Source organism: Pteropus alecto, unplaced genomic scaffold (assembly GCF_000325575.1).
Source record: "Pteropus alecto unplaced genomic scaffold, ASM32557v1 scaffold202, whole genome shotgun sequence".
NCBI lineage: Eukaryota > Metazoa > Chordata > Mammalia > Chiroptera > Pteropodidae > Pteropus > Pteropus alecto.
Genome location: NW_006432451.1, coordinates 4148129 through 4163076, shown reverse-complemented (window position 1 = coordinate 4163076; position 14948 = coordinate 4148129). Strand labels below are relative to the sequence as shown.

Genomic DNA, 14948 nt, shown 5'->3' with positions numbered 1-14948 from the left:
CACGCTCTTTCAAATTCACCCCATTGTCCTTCAGAACTATTACTGAGAAAAAAACACCCATCATTTGGGCTACATGTTTTTTGTGTTTTTTTTAGTTTAAATTTTAATTCAGACCAGTTACCCCAGTGGATCATAAAAATGTGGTGAATAATAAAAAAAGAAAAAGAATGCATAAAACTGCAAAAGAATTGAATTTTAAATAGAGAAATTTTAGTTCTTCATTTTCTTTCATTTTTCCAATTTGGGATTTTGTTTATATACAAAGAAGGCAATTAACAAGAAGCTTACTTATGAGAAACCCCTAAAGCCCCGAGAATCTAATAAAAATGTATCTGAGCTGAGCATTCCAAATACAACAGAGCTAACCAGTGTAAATTCCGTCCCTTAATGAGGAGCTTGCACATGTAGCCTCAACAAAAATAAGTTTATATCAGCAGACTGGAAACATTAAAGCTGATTGGTAGCGACACATTTCAATGGTCAATCCTTTGTTACCCAGGCCCAAAAAGGCTGCTGGGATGTGCCCATGGGAATGTTAGGTTCTGGGCTGGCGAGCTCTTCTGAGGATCAGCTTCCAGGGACAAGCCAGGGATATTCAGGAATTGCCAACTGTTTTAAATATCATCAGCATATATAATACCTAGTATTTGGAGTTAGGGGACCTGATTTTAATAAAGTAGATTCAATTCACTATAAAACATACAGTATGAGTTTATTTAAAGTACTGGACTGGGGTCTCTTGATTTAATCAACTTTCCACCAAAAGTTAGTGCTTGTCATTTGCTATAAATTTAATTCATGATCTTTACATCTCAGATTTGGCTCTAGGTTAAATTTTATTATAGGGATTTAAATTTTTTTAATAGTATTGAATAATTAACTAAATAATTAAATTTAATTATTAACCAGAAATACGAAAAGATTATCTTGTTCATGTATATAGCCAAAATAGATGATGCAAATAATTGGAGTCACTGGAAGATTTATTCTCTCAAACTAACTGGTCAGTTTTACATTTTGGCGATGACTTTATTTTTGCCAGATTCTGCGGGACCAACCACTGTCACAAAACAAAACAAAACAAAACAAAACATCAAAAAACTGACATTTAAAAGTATTTTATTTTTCTATAACAGCCACATCATATAATCTGGATTATTTCTTCTATAACAAATGTATATTGACTTTAACAAAACAAACTAAGTGATTTTAATACTATAACAGCAGTACAAATAAAATATTATTAAAATTGAATTTCTTAATCATATCAACATGGAAAAAATCACCTTGGTTTCCTATTTAGTTAGAGCCCCTTAAAGAAAAGCTTTCTTCCTTTTTCAGTTTCTACAGGCTACAGAGTAAATTATTCCAAATGAAAATGTTCTTTCCACATCTGCCTTAATAAAGCCACTGCCAGCTACATGAGGGCGTTTACCTCAACTGCATACACCCCCGTAAAAGGCTGGAGGGAAGGCCCTCACAATGGTCTCTGCGCCGGCCTGTGAAAGGGTTTCTCTGAGCTCTAAACCCAGGGTCAGAACTGTTAGGTGACAGTGGGCTCATGTGTCCATTCCACGAAGCACTACAGGTGTCTCTCCAGAGGGTAGCACTCTATGCATACACATCCACAAACAATGCCCAAGGATCCCAGCTCCCTGAATCCTGGCCAATGTTGGATATTTCCCACCTTGCTAACTTTTGTCTCTCTAATTGGTATAAAGTAGTTATCTATTTAATGAGTTCCTTATTGCATTTATCATTTCTAGAAGTTCAATTTGGTTCTTTTAAATATCTGCCATGCTACTTTTTCTAGTTTCTTTTTTCCTGTAGATATATTCAAACGATTTCTTTCAAATGATAAACTTACTCATTTTATAATCTGTACCAGATAGTTCCGATACCTAGTCTTCATGTGGGGCTGCCCCTAGGCCATATGGCACCTAAATGCAAATTAGAAAAAGTAGCCCTTCTTCAAGCATATTTTTTGAAAAGTTACAATATTATCACAAAACCTGACTAGCTCTGCCAGGGAGAATTTTCCAGCACTCTGGTGGCATACACACCCACATTGTCACCTATTCACACAATCCCTGGATGTTGGGGCACACAGCTGCTGATGGCCACACACTCCATGCCACCCCTGCCCCCAGGTGTCAGATCTGAAGTCTAGCAGCCACAGAAATTGGGCTTCTTAGGCAGTAGGCTGGAACCTAATTTCCTTGTGTCTTGAGTCATCTTTGACAATATGCTGGTCATTACATTTGAAAAATTATTTATAGAAATAATTTGTGGGCCAGGATGAAGGTAATTTCTTCTACAGAGAACCTGTGTTTGCTTCTTCCAGGAGCCTGGGCGCATTATCAGTGCTGAGCTACCCCAAATCAAGGCTTAGGATCCCTTGGATAACCCAGGCAAACAGAAGCAGACTATAATGCTGGCAGTTGGTCCACTTCTAGTTTACCCTCATCCTGGCTTATTGTGGGGAAGGAGTCTCCTGTTAGACAGCCCCCTACCCCAGGGCAGGTCCTGGGTTGTGATGAAGACCTAGCCATCTCAAGAGACCATTGAAAGGGAAGTTCAGCCCTCCCCTGGTGGGCAAAGGTCCTGAGAGAACAGCCTCTCTCCTCCCTCCTTAGTTCCTCTGACCTACAGAGTGATGCTGTCGGTTCTTTATAGAGAATGTTTTCAACATTTTATCCAGCTTATTTCAGGAGGGTTGCTAGAGAGAATTTTCCTGCTACTACCAGAAAGAGAAGTTCTGTTGTTTTAATTTGCATTTCTCTGATTAACGGTGAATGTCAGCATCTCTTCTTACAGGTTTGAGTTTCCTCTTCTGTTAAATGCCCATGCATCCCCTGTGCCCTCTTGTAGTTTCTTGCTTTCCTCTCGTTGATTTGCAGGTGTTCCTTAAATACTCTAGCTATTAATTCTGTGTTAGTTTTTATAACATATTTCCCTGGTCTGTTATCCATCCATTCAGTACCTTTATGGTGTTCTTTACTGAACAGAAATCCTTAATTTTGATGCAGGCAAATTCAACATTTTGTTTTTCTCTAGGTCTGAAATGTGTCAATATCATCCTTAATAATGGTTCAGACAGAGCTAGTTCTACCAGCATCATTTGACCTGCACAAAGCAAAGGGGCTCTAACCTGCCTCTGTTGTTCACTAAATTGTGTTTTCACAGGTTGAGTCTGCAGTGTTGGCAACCCCGCCACATTGCTGCTTCATTTGTCAGTTTCCGATAAAAACCACAAGTCCCTCACATGTGTTGCTGTTAAATGTCTGCCCCCTCAGTCTGTGCTTATTCTTAAGTTTTAGACCTACAGGCAAAGTACAGATCTCTATTATTTTTCATCTTGATTCAGCCCGCCATTCCAGGCTGCTAAATTATTTTTGGACCCCGATTCTGTCATCCAGAGCTTTGGTTGTCCCAGTTTTTGCCACCTGAAACTTTGCTGAATATATCATCCATTCCCATGTCCAAGTTATTGTAGGAATGTGGAACACGAGAGGACTAAGGCCAGAGCCCTGGACAGTGTTCTGGGCCGGAGTCCTTTTTCAGGAAGATGCTGATTAATGAACGATAACATGCCACCAGGAGTTACTGAAGAGCATTGAAATGCCTGAGCCTGGCCTAAGTGCTGGGAAGACAAAGGTGGCAAATGAACAAGTTCTCCACCCTCAGAGGGTTCACCTTCTAGTGGAGGAGACAAATACAATTAAATATATGATGGAAATTATAACTTTTGGTTTGACAAAGAACTCCCTCATTAATTGTCTTTTCTGAGTCTTATTTGGGATAGACAGTCAAGCAGGAATAAATTTACAAACCATCCCACATTTCCCAAGTTACCCTTGGGGTTATTTGTAAATTAGTCAAATGCTTTGCTGAAATTCCGGTGCACCATGTCTACAGTACTCGTGGAAATATTTCAAACAGGACGAAGATCAATCTAGTGTGAATTGTTCCTCGGGAATATGTGCAGTTCCCCTTTATAACTGCTTTTTAATTATTTGTTTGTAATTATTGTTCACTGCTGATTTCAATGTGGTGCTTCCTCGAAGGTCTCTGAGGCAAGTTCTCTCTGCCAGGATGGCTTTCATCAGGACCAGGAGATTCAAGAACATGATCTTACAGTTCTCAGTGTTTATCCGAGGAGGGTATTTATCTTCCAGCCCAGCAATTCAGGAAAGCCTAGTAAAGCCCCCTCAGGGTCCACTGTGGGGAGGTGGTAATGCAGTGTTTCCTCCAGCATGGGACAGTGGGGGAGGTGTCCTGTCCCATGAATGAATTATGAAAGGTATTTAGCAGCACTTCTTTTTAAATAATATTGAATAGAATAGAAAGTATTATAGAACACACTGTAGATAGTAAAAGTAAATGTTGTTCTACGAAAATTTCCTTTCATTCTATATGATATGTATGTGCTCTGGGCGAAGACCTAAAATACAACTCTTACTGTGGGTCTTAGTCAAATTTAAGTTTGAAAGCTAATGGCATAGTGATTAAACCCACCCTTTTGAGTCAGCTAGAATTGGGTTCATCTATGACTTTGGGCAAGTTACTCAACCTACAAGAATTTCCTCAATAAAACAAGATTATAATACCCATCTCCTTGGGTTGTTATGAAGATTAAATGAAATAATAAGTGCAAATTGCTTAGTTCAGTAATGGAATGTAATGTGTTCAGAAGTCGTGGTTATTTTCCAGCTTCAAAGATATGCACACATGGCCTTGTTTCCTTCTCATTCCCAGCGCTATTAATTGCACTTCCTATTTTCTATTTTCAGCAGTTTGGAGAAGCAAGTCTGTGGCTTTCCAGCAATCTTGGATTTTATGGATATTATTTCTCACACTTCAGAGGGTTTCAAGGCTCATGAACCTGCTTCTCGCGCGGCTGGATGCGTGTGTTACCTGCAGTTTGGGACCGGATCTGCGCGCTCCAGCCCGCCCCAGCTGGTTGGAGATGGGCCTCCAGGGCACCTTTGGTTATTGAAGTGGGGGTGGGGTGAGGGTTTTGTTTCAAAAAATAGGCTCTCTCCGTCCTTTTTCTCTGAGGAAAGGAAAACTTTTCCTGCCTGTATTCCCAGCGCTGTAGGATTTCTCATGTTCCTCGCGGGTTTGAGGTGCCCTTCGGCCCGCCGGGCCTCTCTCCCTCCTCCCTGAACCTCTGCCCCTTGGCCGTGGGACGCAGGTGCGCTCAGCCCACCACCTGCCTCACTCTGGCCCGGGTGCTGGAGCTATCTGCCCGCCCAGGTTTGGAGAGCCGCCCAGCTGTAACCCCCTCTCTGGGCTGGGGTCCAAAGGCGAGGCGGGAGGACTGAAGAGCCCATCACCTTACTCGAGCAGGTCCCCGTTTGGCTGCTGTTTGGCCACGTGACAGCCCAGCAGGCCTCCCTCATTCACTCTTCATTCAATCCTTCATTCACACCAAGCTCTAGTGATAGCAAGATGACTAAAAAATGGTCTCTGCTCTCCAAAAGCTCAGGCTAGTCCCAAGTCTTTCATGCCACCCCTCAAGTCTGTATCAAGCAGCTGGGGTGGGGACACCTCTCAGAAGTTTCTAACAGTGGAAATTACCTATATTAACAATAAAATTTAAATTCCAATATGTAAGGTTTATAGAGTGAGGAAAAGAATGGGGATCAAAGAAATCTGATGACATGCAAAGTTGGCTTTTAAAAAAGACTTCCCGTTTCAAGGGTTTTCCCTTTAAATTGTCTATAAAACAGGAACCAACCTCATTTTTATTTTCCTATTACATATTTAGTGCCCTATGTGGAGAGGGTAGCAGGATATTGCAGCATCACTTCTAGTCCATGCTCAATGCAGCATCACACCGAGAGAACCCTGGGTTATAAAGAAGTCCACTCCACTTCCGGAGACAGGTCCCCAAGTGATTGAGCGTGGGACACTCCCCACTCTTCAGAGCTAGCAAATACACATCGCTTAGAAAAAACTTTGCAGTTGATACACCAGTAGGCATTGAAATGGATACTTCTCAAAGATTCCAAGATTATACACTCTTTTCAGCAACCCCACTGGAACTAGGCTTTTATCTTTAAAAATGGCTATTTGATTAGATAGAAATTATTTTTCTACACTCTTCCTTTTGCCAAAAATTGGTTAAAATTTTTTTGTTATATCTGTGCTTTACAAATCGTGGACTTTGTGTCAAAATTAAATCTCAAAAGAAATAGACGTTATGGAAAGATCAGCTGAGCAGAGCCATACAAAAGACACTGAGAACTAATGGTTAGCAAATGACAGTGTATTTTTCAATATTTCGATTTCTCATTCTGATTACAAAATACATTAGAGGCACATGACATAGAAAGTGGCCCTCTCTAGTAATTCCATTTCTAATGACAAACTTCAAAAACAGTAGAGTGCCTGGCCCATCTTATCCATAGTGAGATGCCTGTGTGTAAACACTCACCCAGAAGCACATGTAAAATAAGTAGAAATGTTTGCTTCCATCAGATAGTTTGAAGTACATCTGACTGGTGGGAGGACGGAACAGGCTGGAGGGGCTTGTGCTGGTGCTGGGGGTGGTGCTCTGCCACCCCTGCAGCATTTCTTCAGCTGGGGTTGACTGAAAGGGACAGAAGGGAAAACTGGGGGAAGAGGTTACTCAAAGGAAACCCTTCAAGTTGGCATTGCTCAGTCTGGGAATAAGGACAGGGAAGGGGAAGAGCTGGGAGGTGGCAAGCAATTGCTATGGTGACAACTGAGGAGGCCAGTGAGGCAAACCTGCAGAAGGAAGGTTGCACATACCCATCCTCAGTGACTCCAGGAGAGGGCCAGCTGCTCTCTCTCCACACTGCTGCCACCTCTACTACCACCACCGGGTGCCGTGCACAGAGCGGAGCTCACAGATGAGCTCCTGCAGGTGGCAGGCAGCAGTGGTCTTCCTGGACATCCGCTCAGAGCAAAGCGCTTTCCAGAGATGCAGAAGATAGCTGATTATTTCTCCCTACCCTTCTCCTCCAGTTCATTCCCCCCGACAGGGATGCTGGGCCAGTCCTTGCCATCGTGGAACTACTCTCTAATGACGGATGGTGAACAAGTGAGTTGAAAGAACAGGGGACCCAACTTACTTAGGAACGTGTCGTGGAAAACCTTTGAAGAAGGTATCTATCAACTAAGACTTGAAATATACCCTCTCCCCAAACCACATTCCTCCAGGTGCTGTCCCTTTGCAGGACATAATTTCATCCTAGCCTCACCGTCTCTGTCTACATATCAAAATGTGGCCTATTCTGGCCAAGATCCCTTCCTAAGATCTTGTTTAGTTCTCTTTTGTTCAAGGCTAAGATGACCTCAACCCGCCATTCCCTAACGCATTTGTGTCCCTGTTTAAGAAATCCTACGCAAAAGAGCTGGGGTGGGCTTTTACCATTGGAATTCTGGGCACTGGCCTTATGCCAAGCCTAATGTGGGTGCCATGCATACAAGGAGACTGCCTGCCTATTTTCCCTGGAAGCTTGGGAAGTGGGTTTTGCTATGTGACGACAGGTTTCTTGTGGCTCCAGGGGAGACGTACATTTCTTCTATGGATGGCTGCTGCAGTACTGAAGGGATCCCGGTTTCTGCAAGCCCTTGATGCAGCTTTGAGGGCAGCCAGAGGGCAGCTCAGGCCATTGCAAGTTTGTTCTCTTCTACCTTCTGCCCACTGGCCTTGGCAGTGCGATACCACCACCCCCAGGCAAGCTTTGGTAGCCTTTAGACATACAGAGACCCTGACGCAGTACGCCCAGTTCAACAGCTGATTCCAGAAAGGCCGTGGCTGTGGAACAGGAATACTGTAATACAAGTCCTTTCCACCTCCTCCATCCCACTTCTGAGAATGTGTGCAGGGGTGCTGCATCCAACAGGGAGAGCTGAGTATAACAGGATCCTTGCTTTCAGCAGGCAAGTGTGACTCAGTCTTACCCACTAGCTCTAGACATGCTTGTCGTCTATACTCCCTCTGCCCCCATTCTCTCCAGAACCAACAAAAGCTATAGTGGGTTGAATGGTGCCCTCGCAAAAGATATGCCCACATCTTAATCCCTGGAACCTATGAATGTGAGCTGATTGGAAAAAGGGTGTTTGCAGATGTAATTAAGAATTTGAAATCATCTTGGATTAACAGATGAGTCCTAAATCCAATGACGAGTGTCCTAAGAGATACACGAGGAGACGTGAACAGAATAGAGGGCCTTGTGAAGATGGAGACAGAGAATGGAGTTCCACAGCTGCAAACCAAGGAGCACTAGAGCTACCAGTTCCTGGAAGAGGCAAAGGATTATCCCCTAGAGCCTGTGGAGGGAGCATGGCCCTGCAGACACACTGATTTTTGGACCTCTGGCCTCCAGGATTGTGAGAGAATAAATTTCTGTTGTTTTAAGCCACCCAGTTGGTGGTGATTTGTCATGATGGCCCTAAGGAACGAACACACCACCCTTGACAAATCCAGTGGTCCATTCCCAGTCCTCTTCCCCACCCAATGGCAGCACTTGGAGGTGACCGTCTTATCCTTCAGATGCTTCCTTCACTCTGCTTTCCTGAGCCCACACTGTGTGTGTCTGCCTCACAGGATGCTTTCATAGTCTTTCCTGCTGGATCCCTCACTTCTACCTGACTTCTAAATGTTGGAAGCCCCCAACTCGACCGTCAAGAATCCCCTTCATGAAATCATCTGTCCCACAGCTCTAAACACTTCTACATGCCGACACTCCTGAATTTAACCTCTGCAGGAACCTGGCAGATGGGGCTCAAAAACTACTAGGAGGAAGACTGAATCTTTTTACATGAATTCCCATTTTAAACGTTTACCACATTCACTTTGAAGGCACTTTTGGATATACTTTGTTCTTCTCATAAAGCCCTGTGGCTTTCGGGTGACTGGATGCCAGTCCTTCAGCTCTTTTGTGGCAGAACCCAGGTCTCTGGATCTTCCGTGCATCTCTTACTGATTCCCCTGACAAGGCGGGGACACCATGAAGGCTTTGCTCCACTGATCATGCTCTCCTATGATTTTTCTGTAGAAGGAGTCCAGTCTAGTGTGATTTGCCCTTTGAGTATTAAGGCTTTTTCTTTTAAGTCTACAGCACCTGGTCTTCCTAGGTGGTCTCCCATCCAAGTACTAACCAGGCCCGACCCTGCTTAGCTTCCGAGATCAGACAAGATCGGGGTGGCATAACTATAGACATATTAAGCCTCCTAAAGAGGCTTTTCTCTAGAACAGGAGTTGGAAGAGTATGACCCATGAGCCAAATCTGGCCAGCCACCAGTTTTTGTAAAGAAAGTTTCACTGGAACATGGCCACGCTCATTCACATACCTACTGTCTTACTGTTTCGTGCTCCAACAGCAGAGCGGAGTAGCTGTGACAGACACTGTCGTAAGGCCCACAGAGCCAAACGTACTTACTCTCTGGCCCTTTACTGAACAGCTTGCTGAATTAGCTACAGTGAAGGCTTTCCCCTTCTTGGTTTGTTTCCACAATCTGTCTCCTACATCAGTTCTGAGATAAGAGTAAGGTGTGATCTTTTTTCTGCTTTCCCACTCATCACACTCAAGGGATTTGAAATTGTGTGAATTCTACTACGTTAATGAAAGTCTCCAAGGTCATTAACAACCTTCCTTCCCTCCTCCCCCACCGTCCCCAGAGAGGAGTCTCTGATGAATAAGGTTGATGCTCTCAAAGGCTTTCCCACATTTGCGACGCTCTCAGGTTTCTCTCCTGTGTGGCCTCCGATGGGCCCTGAGACTCTGGTTTTGGCCGAGGGCTTTCTCCCACCTCTAGATGATTAAAGTTTCTCCACAGTATGAATACTGTGATGGGCGATGACGACATCGGGCTGGTCCCTGAAGGCCTCCCTGCACTTGCCACATAGAAAAAGGCTTCTCTCCAGAGTGAATAGTCAGAGGAACCAAGGGTTGGAAGCACTTACACTCACAGGGCTTCTCTCTGCTGTGAACTCCGCAGTGTAAAGTAGTTAGTTTGTGGAGGTTCAGAATGAGCCACCCAAGATGTGCCTCAGTGGTTTATGGATTATTTTGAGCTAAAGGCAACCCCTGCCCACTCGAGAAACTTTTGCCCCTCCCTTAACTACCTAGAACTTGAATTAAGGGCCTTGCCTGGAATAAGAGATTATAAAAAATAACCTCTTTTGACCTGCCTATAGAGCAGGGCAAACTACTAATCACTAAATGTGCTCTACCTCATCCCTACCTTGGAATGTCGTATGAACCCATGTTCCCTTTCTGTCTTTGAACTTCTCATGTATGTGGGGTTCCCAAACATATGTATGTAATTAAATTTGGTTACTTTCTCTTGCTAATCTGTCTCATGTCTATTTGATCATTAGACCAACTGAAAGAACCTTGAAGGTAAAAGAAACTTTCTTCCTCTCCCATAGTGTATTATATAAAAGCTCTTCTACACTTGTGCATTGCATATGGCCTATTTGGGCTGTGAACTCTCTGGTGTGTAATGAGATGTGACCTATCTCTGAAATCTTTCTCGCATTCTTTACGTTCTGTTCAGCTTTTCTTTAGTGTTGCCTTTGTGGACAAAAAAAAAAAAAAGGGCCACATACTATACCTGACAAGCTGAGGGGAGGCCAGCATGGCGGTCCTTACAAACTTAGAGACGGAAAGTAACCACATAAGAAGGTCTGAACATAAAAATTCCTAACCAAAAGCAGGTCATAGGGGTAGTCACTTCCTAGGCCTATAGCTTCCTCGACAAAGTGAGACTATTTGTCATCTTTTTGCATCTAAGATAATGTCAGGATAAATGTCAGGATAATCTCCTCTTCCAGAGCCCTCAGAGCACAACTTTCACTGCTATGTTGCTCCCCATATACCATCTGTATGTGCTATAAATGTTAATCATTAAATATCCTGTACTCCCAAATGAAGAAGTGTGTGTCTGTTTTATTTTTTAATCCAATCCCAGAGATTGCTTTGCTTTGCTTTCTTCCATCCCATTAATCTACCACCAATGGTTTTTACGTAATCCTCCTTCTGTCTCCTCCTTTGATTCTAAAGCATAAAATAAGCTGCAAAACTGCCATTCTCTGGAGCGTTTTCTCAGTTCGTTGAGATTTTGCTTTTTGGCAATTGTCATTGGTTTGGCTCAAATAAACTCATAAAAATTCTCTACAGGTTTGGACGTTTCTTACATCAACAACTGTTTGATCAACAGCAAAAGCGGCCTCCTGAGAAGAGACTTCTCTGTCTTCCTTATAGACATCCAGATGCTGATGAGAAGAAATGGCCTCATCTTGAAAGGTTTTCCCACACTTGTTACATTCGTGGGGCCCTTCCTATTATGAAGTACTGATGAGTGGCTTGAGTGACTGGTTCCTGATGCTTTCTCTACACGTTCAGCACTCAGGAGACTGCTTCCCATGTGTGTAAGCTGGGAACTAGGGCTAAAGGTTTTGCCACATCGCTCACACTCATAGACCTTCTCTCTGTTGCGGACAGTCACAGCCCTAGACACACAGAATTTCCCACAATTGCTGCAGGTATGGGGTCTCTCATGTGAACGTGAGAACATGTGTCTGTTTCCCCATACTTTCTCATGCTCCTTACACCCTTAAGACTCTTCGTCTTTGGAAGTCCTCTGGGCCACAGGATGAGTGAGAGCAAACCTCTCTCCAGTGGATATTCTGATATGCAATAAGTTGTGACTTCCTCATGAATCCCTTACTGCACACACCATACTTGGAGGACCCTTTCTCCTAAGACCCCTCGTGGTTTCTTGGGATTCACAAGAATATTCAAAATTGGATCTCGAGCCTAGCCTTTGGGAGTTCTCCCAGCGCCTTCCCTCCACACTTAGGGTCCTCAGAAATGGCACGCTTTAGAGTTAGTTCCACCTTCCTGGTTCTGTTGTCACCATATGACAAATAAAAACACATGACCTGATCCCCATTCTGAGCAAAAATCAACTTGAGAAGAAGAATCACCTATAACAAAGAGAGAATGGTGGTGTGCAGCACTTATCTTCACAATCGGTGATAGTAAGGGCAGGGAATGGGACCACAGTGGAAACCTCCAAGAGCCAGCAAACAAAGAAAGCTGCACGTAAATGCATGAAGGAGAGCAAGGGGGAGGGAACAGAGGGTAGGCCACAATACCTGGTGAATAAATAAAGTCAACCCCCGGAAGGAAAGGGGTGAGAAAACAAAGAAGCAGGTAAAAGAGGATCGCTGAGGACTGAAGGTCAAGCCACAGCAGCAGGCCACTGGCTTCTCATGCAGATGGCAACCCAGAGAAGAATGTGCGGCAAGTTATTTATGTGGAGGTTTTCATCAGATTTCCACCTGGTGGCTTAGAGGCCAAGAGAAAACGAGGACTTATTTAAATCAATGTTTCGCCCTGGGTTCTTCAACACTTTAAATGGCACAAAGGAAGGAGTTGCAAGGAGCGGGGCTAATGGACTCTCTCTCCCTCACCTGTGTCTTGTATCCTCAGCTGCCTGCAGGACTGGCAGCTTCCCTATGATGCTTCCCCTTGTTCCAAGAGGATGACCAGGTTAATGTGCAAAAAAATGAAAATTCTGTCCATAGCACTGAAAACAGGAAAGTGAAGATGGACCAAAACCAGCCTCGACCCTTCTGTCAACATGAAACAGATATGGCTGGAGAAACAACTGAAGAGCTTTCTAGGGAAGTGCAAATGGGCAGGGCTACTGTCTAAGGGGACAACCATCCCAAGACAGAAGTAAAACTCTCACAGGCGGGGTTTTCATTGCAAAGGTGGCTCACCTGGGTGAGGGTCGCTGAGGGTGGACTCAGAGTGCAGAGAAGCCGCCCATCTCCAGCAAGGGAAATATCAGAACACAACATTAACGGGAAGCAGAAATAACCCACCTTTTACCAGGAGGGACCATGCAGCTTGCAAGGATTCAGAAACTAAAACCAACCAAACTAAACCCTTTAGACCACACCCCCACTAACAAGTGGGTGGCAGCAATTACCATGGCAAATTGAGTCAGTTCTTAGGCAGTCAGATCATGTTCCCCAAATTCTGCCTCATCACATCCTAATAAAGATGCCTTCCCAAGGGGTCAGACAATGCCAGTCCCTATGAGCGAAGTGTGTGGCCAATGCCTCACATATCCTCTAAGGTCACCCAATCCTGAAACACATGATTTCTGCTGCCACCAGAGAAATAATCTCTGAAGGGCAATCAGATTCAGCAAGGGAAAGGGAAAGCTTTGAGTCTGTTTCTGTCTGACAAGCAGGGAGTGTACGGAACGGACCAAGGGCTAAGTCTAGAAAGACTCTTCCAGCAGGCCAGGGGATGGTCAGGGCTGCTGTGGTCAGCAGATGTCACAGCAAAGGAGGCACAAGGGAATAATTCTATTTTTCTCCTCTACTCTCAATACTTCTGGTCACCAAATGTATGTGGGGGTAGGGGTGGGAGAAAGGGTATTCCTAAACCAAGCAATTCTCAGACACCAGCTGGGTGCCCCACAATTTAACTTAATTCTGACACTATCTACTTGGCTATAGCATCAGATCCCATGGGTTAAGGGCCCAGTCCTACAAAACTGCCCCCACTTCAGATGCCAGTTGCCAAGTCCGAGTTGTCATCTGTGCTTCTGACTGACTGGCTATAAATCAGAGGTTCCCACAACCCCCTCCTTGGGTTCAATTAATTTGCTAGAGAAGCTCTCAGAACTCAAGAAAAGTTTATTTACTATTGCCAGTTTATTACAAATGATATTAAAAGATACAAATAAACAGCTGGATGAAGAGATGCATAGGCAGAGCATAGTCGCCCGGGTGGACTTTGGGTGCACTACCCTCCTGGCAAGTGGGTGTATTCTTGTTCACCAACCCAGAAGAGCTCATCAAATCTCATTGTTTTTATATCTAGCACTCTTCCCTTCCCAGAGGTCAGCAGGTAGGGCTGAAAATTCCAACCCTCTCATCACTGTTTTTCTGGTAACCATCCCCAATCTGAGGCTCTCTAGGGGCCCCACTGTAAGCCACCTCATCAGCATAAACTCGAGTATGCTCGAAATGGGCTCCTTATGAGTAATAAGAAAATCCTATCACTCAGGAAATTTCAAGAGTTTTAGGAGCTCTGTGCCAGGAATCAAGGAGAAAACCCAAATATATTTATTATGCCACAGGAAGGAATGTAAACCTTATTTGGGTGGCAAGACAAGGTCTTGGGAAGGACAGCAGAGGGAAGCAAGGCTTACCGGACCCAAGAGTTAGGGCTGCAGCTGCCATGACCCAGCTTCGTGGTTTTTCCTCTGCAGAGGGTGAATACTTTGGGGCCACAACTGGCTAGACTGGAGGAAACTTATACAGAAAAAAAAGGCAGTCAGTCCCCCTGCCTTGTACATTTGTAACCCCAGAATCAGCTCAAAATGGTCCTATCCAGTTAAAGAAGATACTGAGTTGCTTTATAGAGACAACAGATCGAAATCATGTCATGCAGCCAAATGTGCAGAGGAGAAAACTTTGACCTCCAGCAGCACCTGGAACCAAAGTCTCGCCCCTCGCTGCCACCCCTCTCCCAAACCGAACCAAAGGACCAGGATATGACTGGAACTTGAACACCAGAACACTTTCAGAAGCAAAGGATCCACTTTCCAAGAATACTCAGTGCTGACACCCCTTACCATAAATGGCCAAGTACCAAGTCCTCCAATTAAAACTTGCTCCACCAGTGCTTCTGCATATGCATTCCTCCTAACCTCTTAAAAACTCAACCTAGTCCAGCAAGCAAGACGGATCTGAGGCACTATCAGGTCTCCCATCTCCTCAAATGGCATCTTCTTGATCAATAAACCTTCCTTTACTCCAAACTGTTTTGTTTTGGCCTTTCGAAGTGTCAATTACATTAGGTAACACCCTGACCAACTCCCAATGACCAGGGAAGGATCACACACACAGGCAGGAATATTTACAAAAGGGGGAGTGT

General features: G+C 44.2%; 1 protein-coding gene and 1 pseudogene across 1 annotated transcript in view; one reads left to right on the top strand and one right to left on the bottom strand.

Annotated features, from left to right (window-relative positions):
• Positions 1-5614, top strand: part of ZBTB9 (zinc finger and BTB domain containing 9) — a 30256-nt gene extending 24642 nt beyond the window's left edge. Inside the window, exon 3 of the transcript XR_003044958.1 lies at positions 4794-5614. The gene's annotated coding sequence lies outside the window, so the exon portion shown is untranslated. The remainder of the gene's footprint in view (positions 1-4793) is intronic.
• A 3475-nt stretch (positions 5615-9089) lies between these two features.
• LOC112476169 lies at positions 9090-9198 on the bottom strand (annotated as a pseudogene).
• Between the last annotated feature and the right edge of the window lie 5750 nt (positions 9199-14948).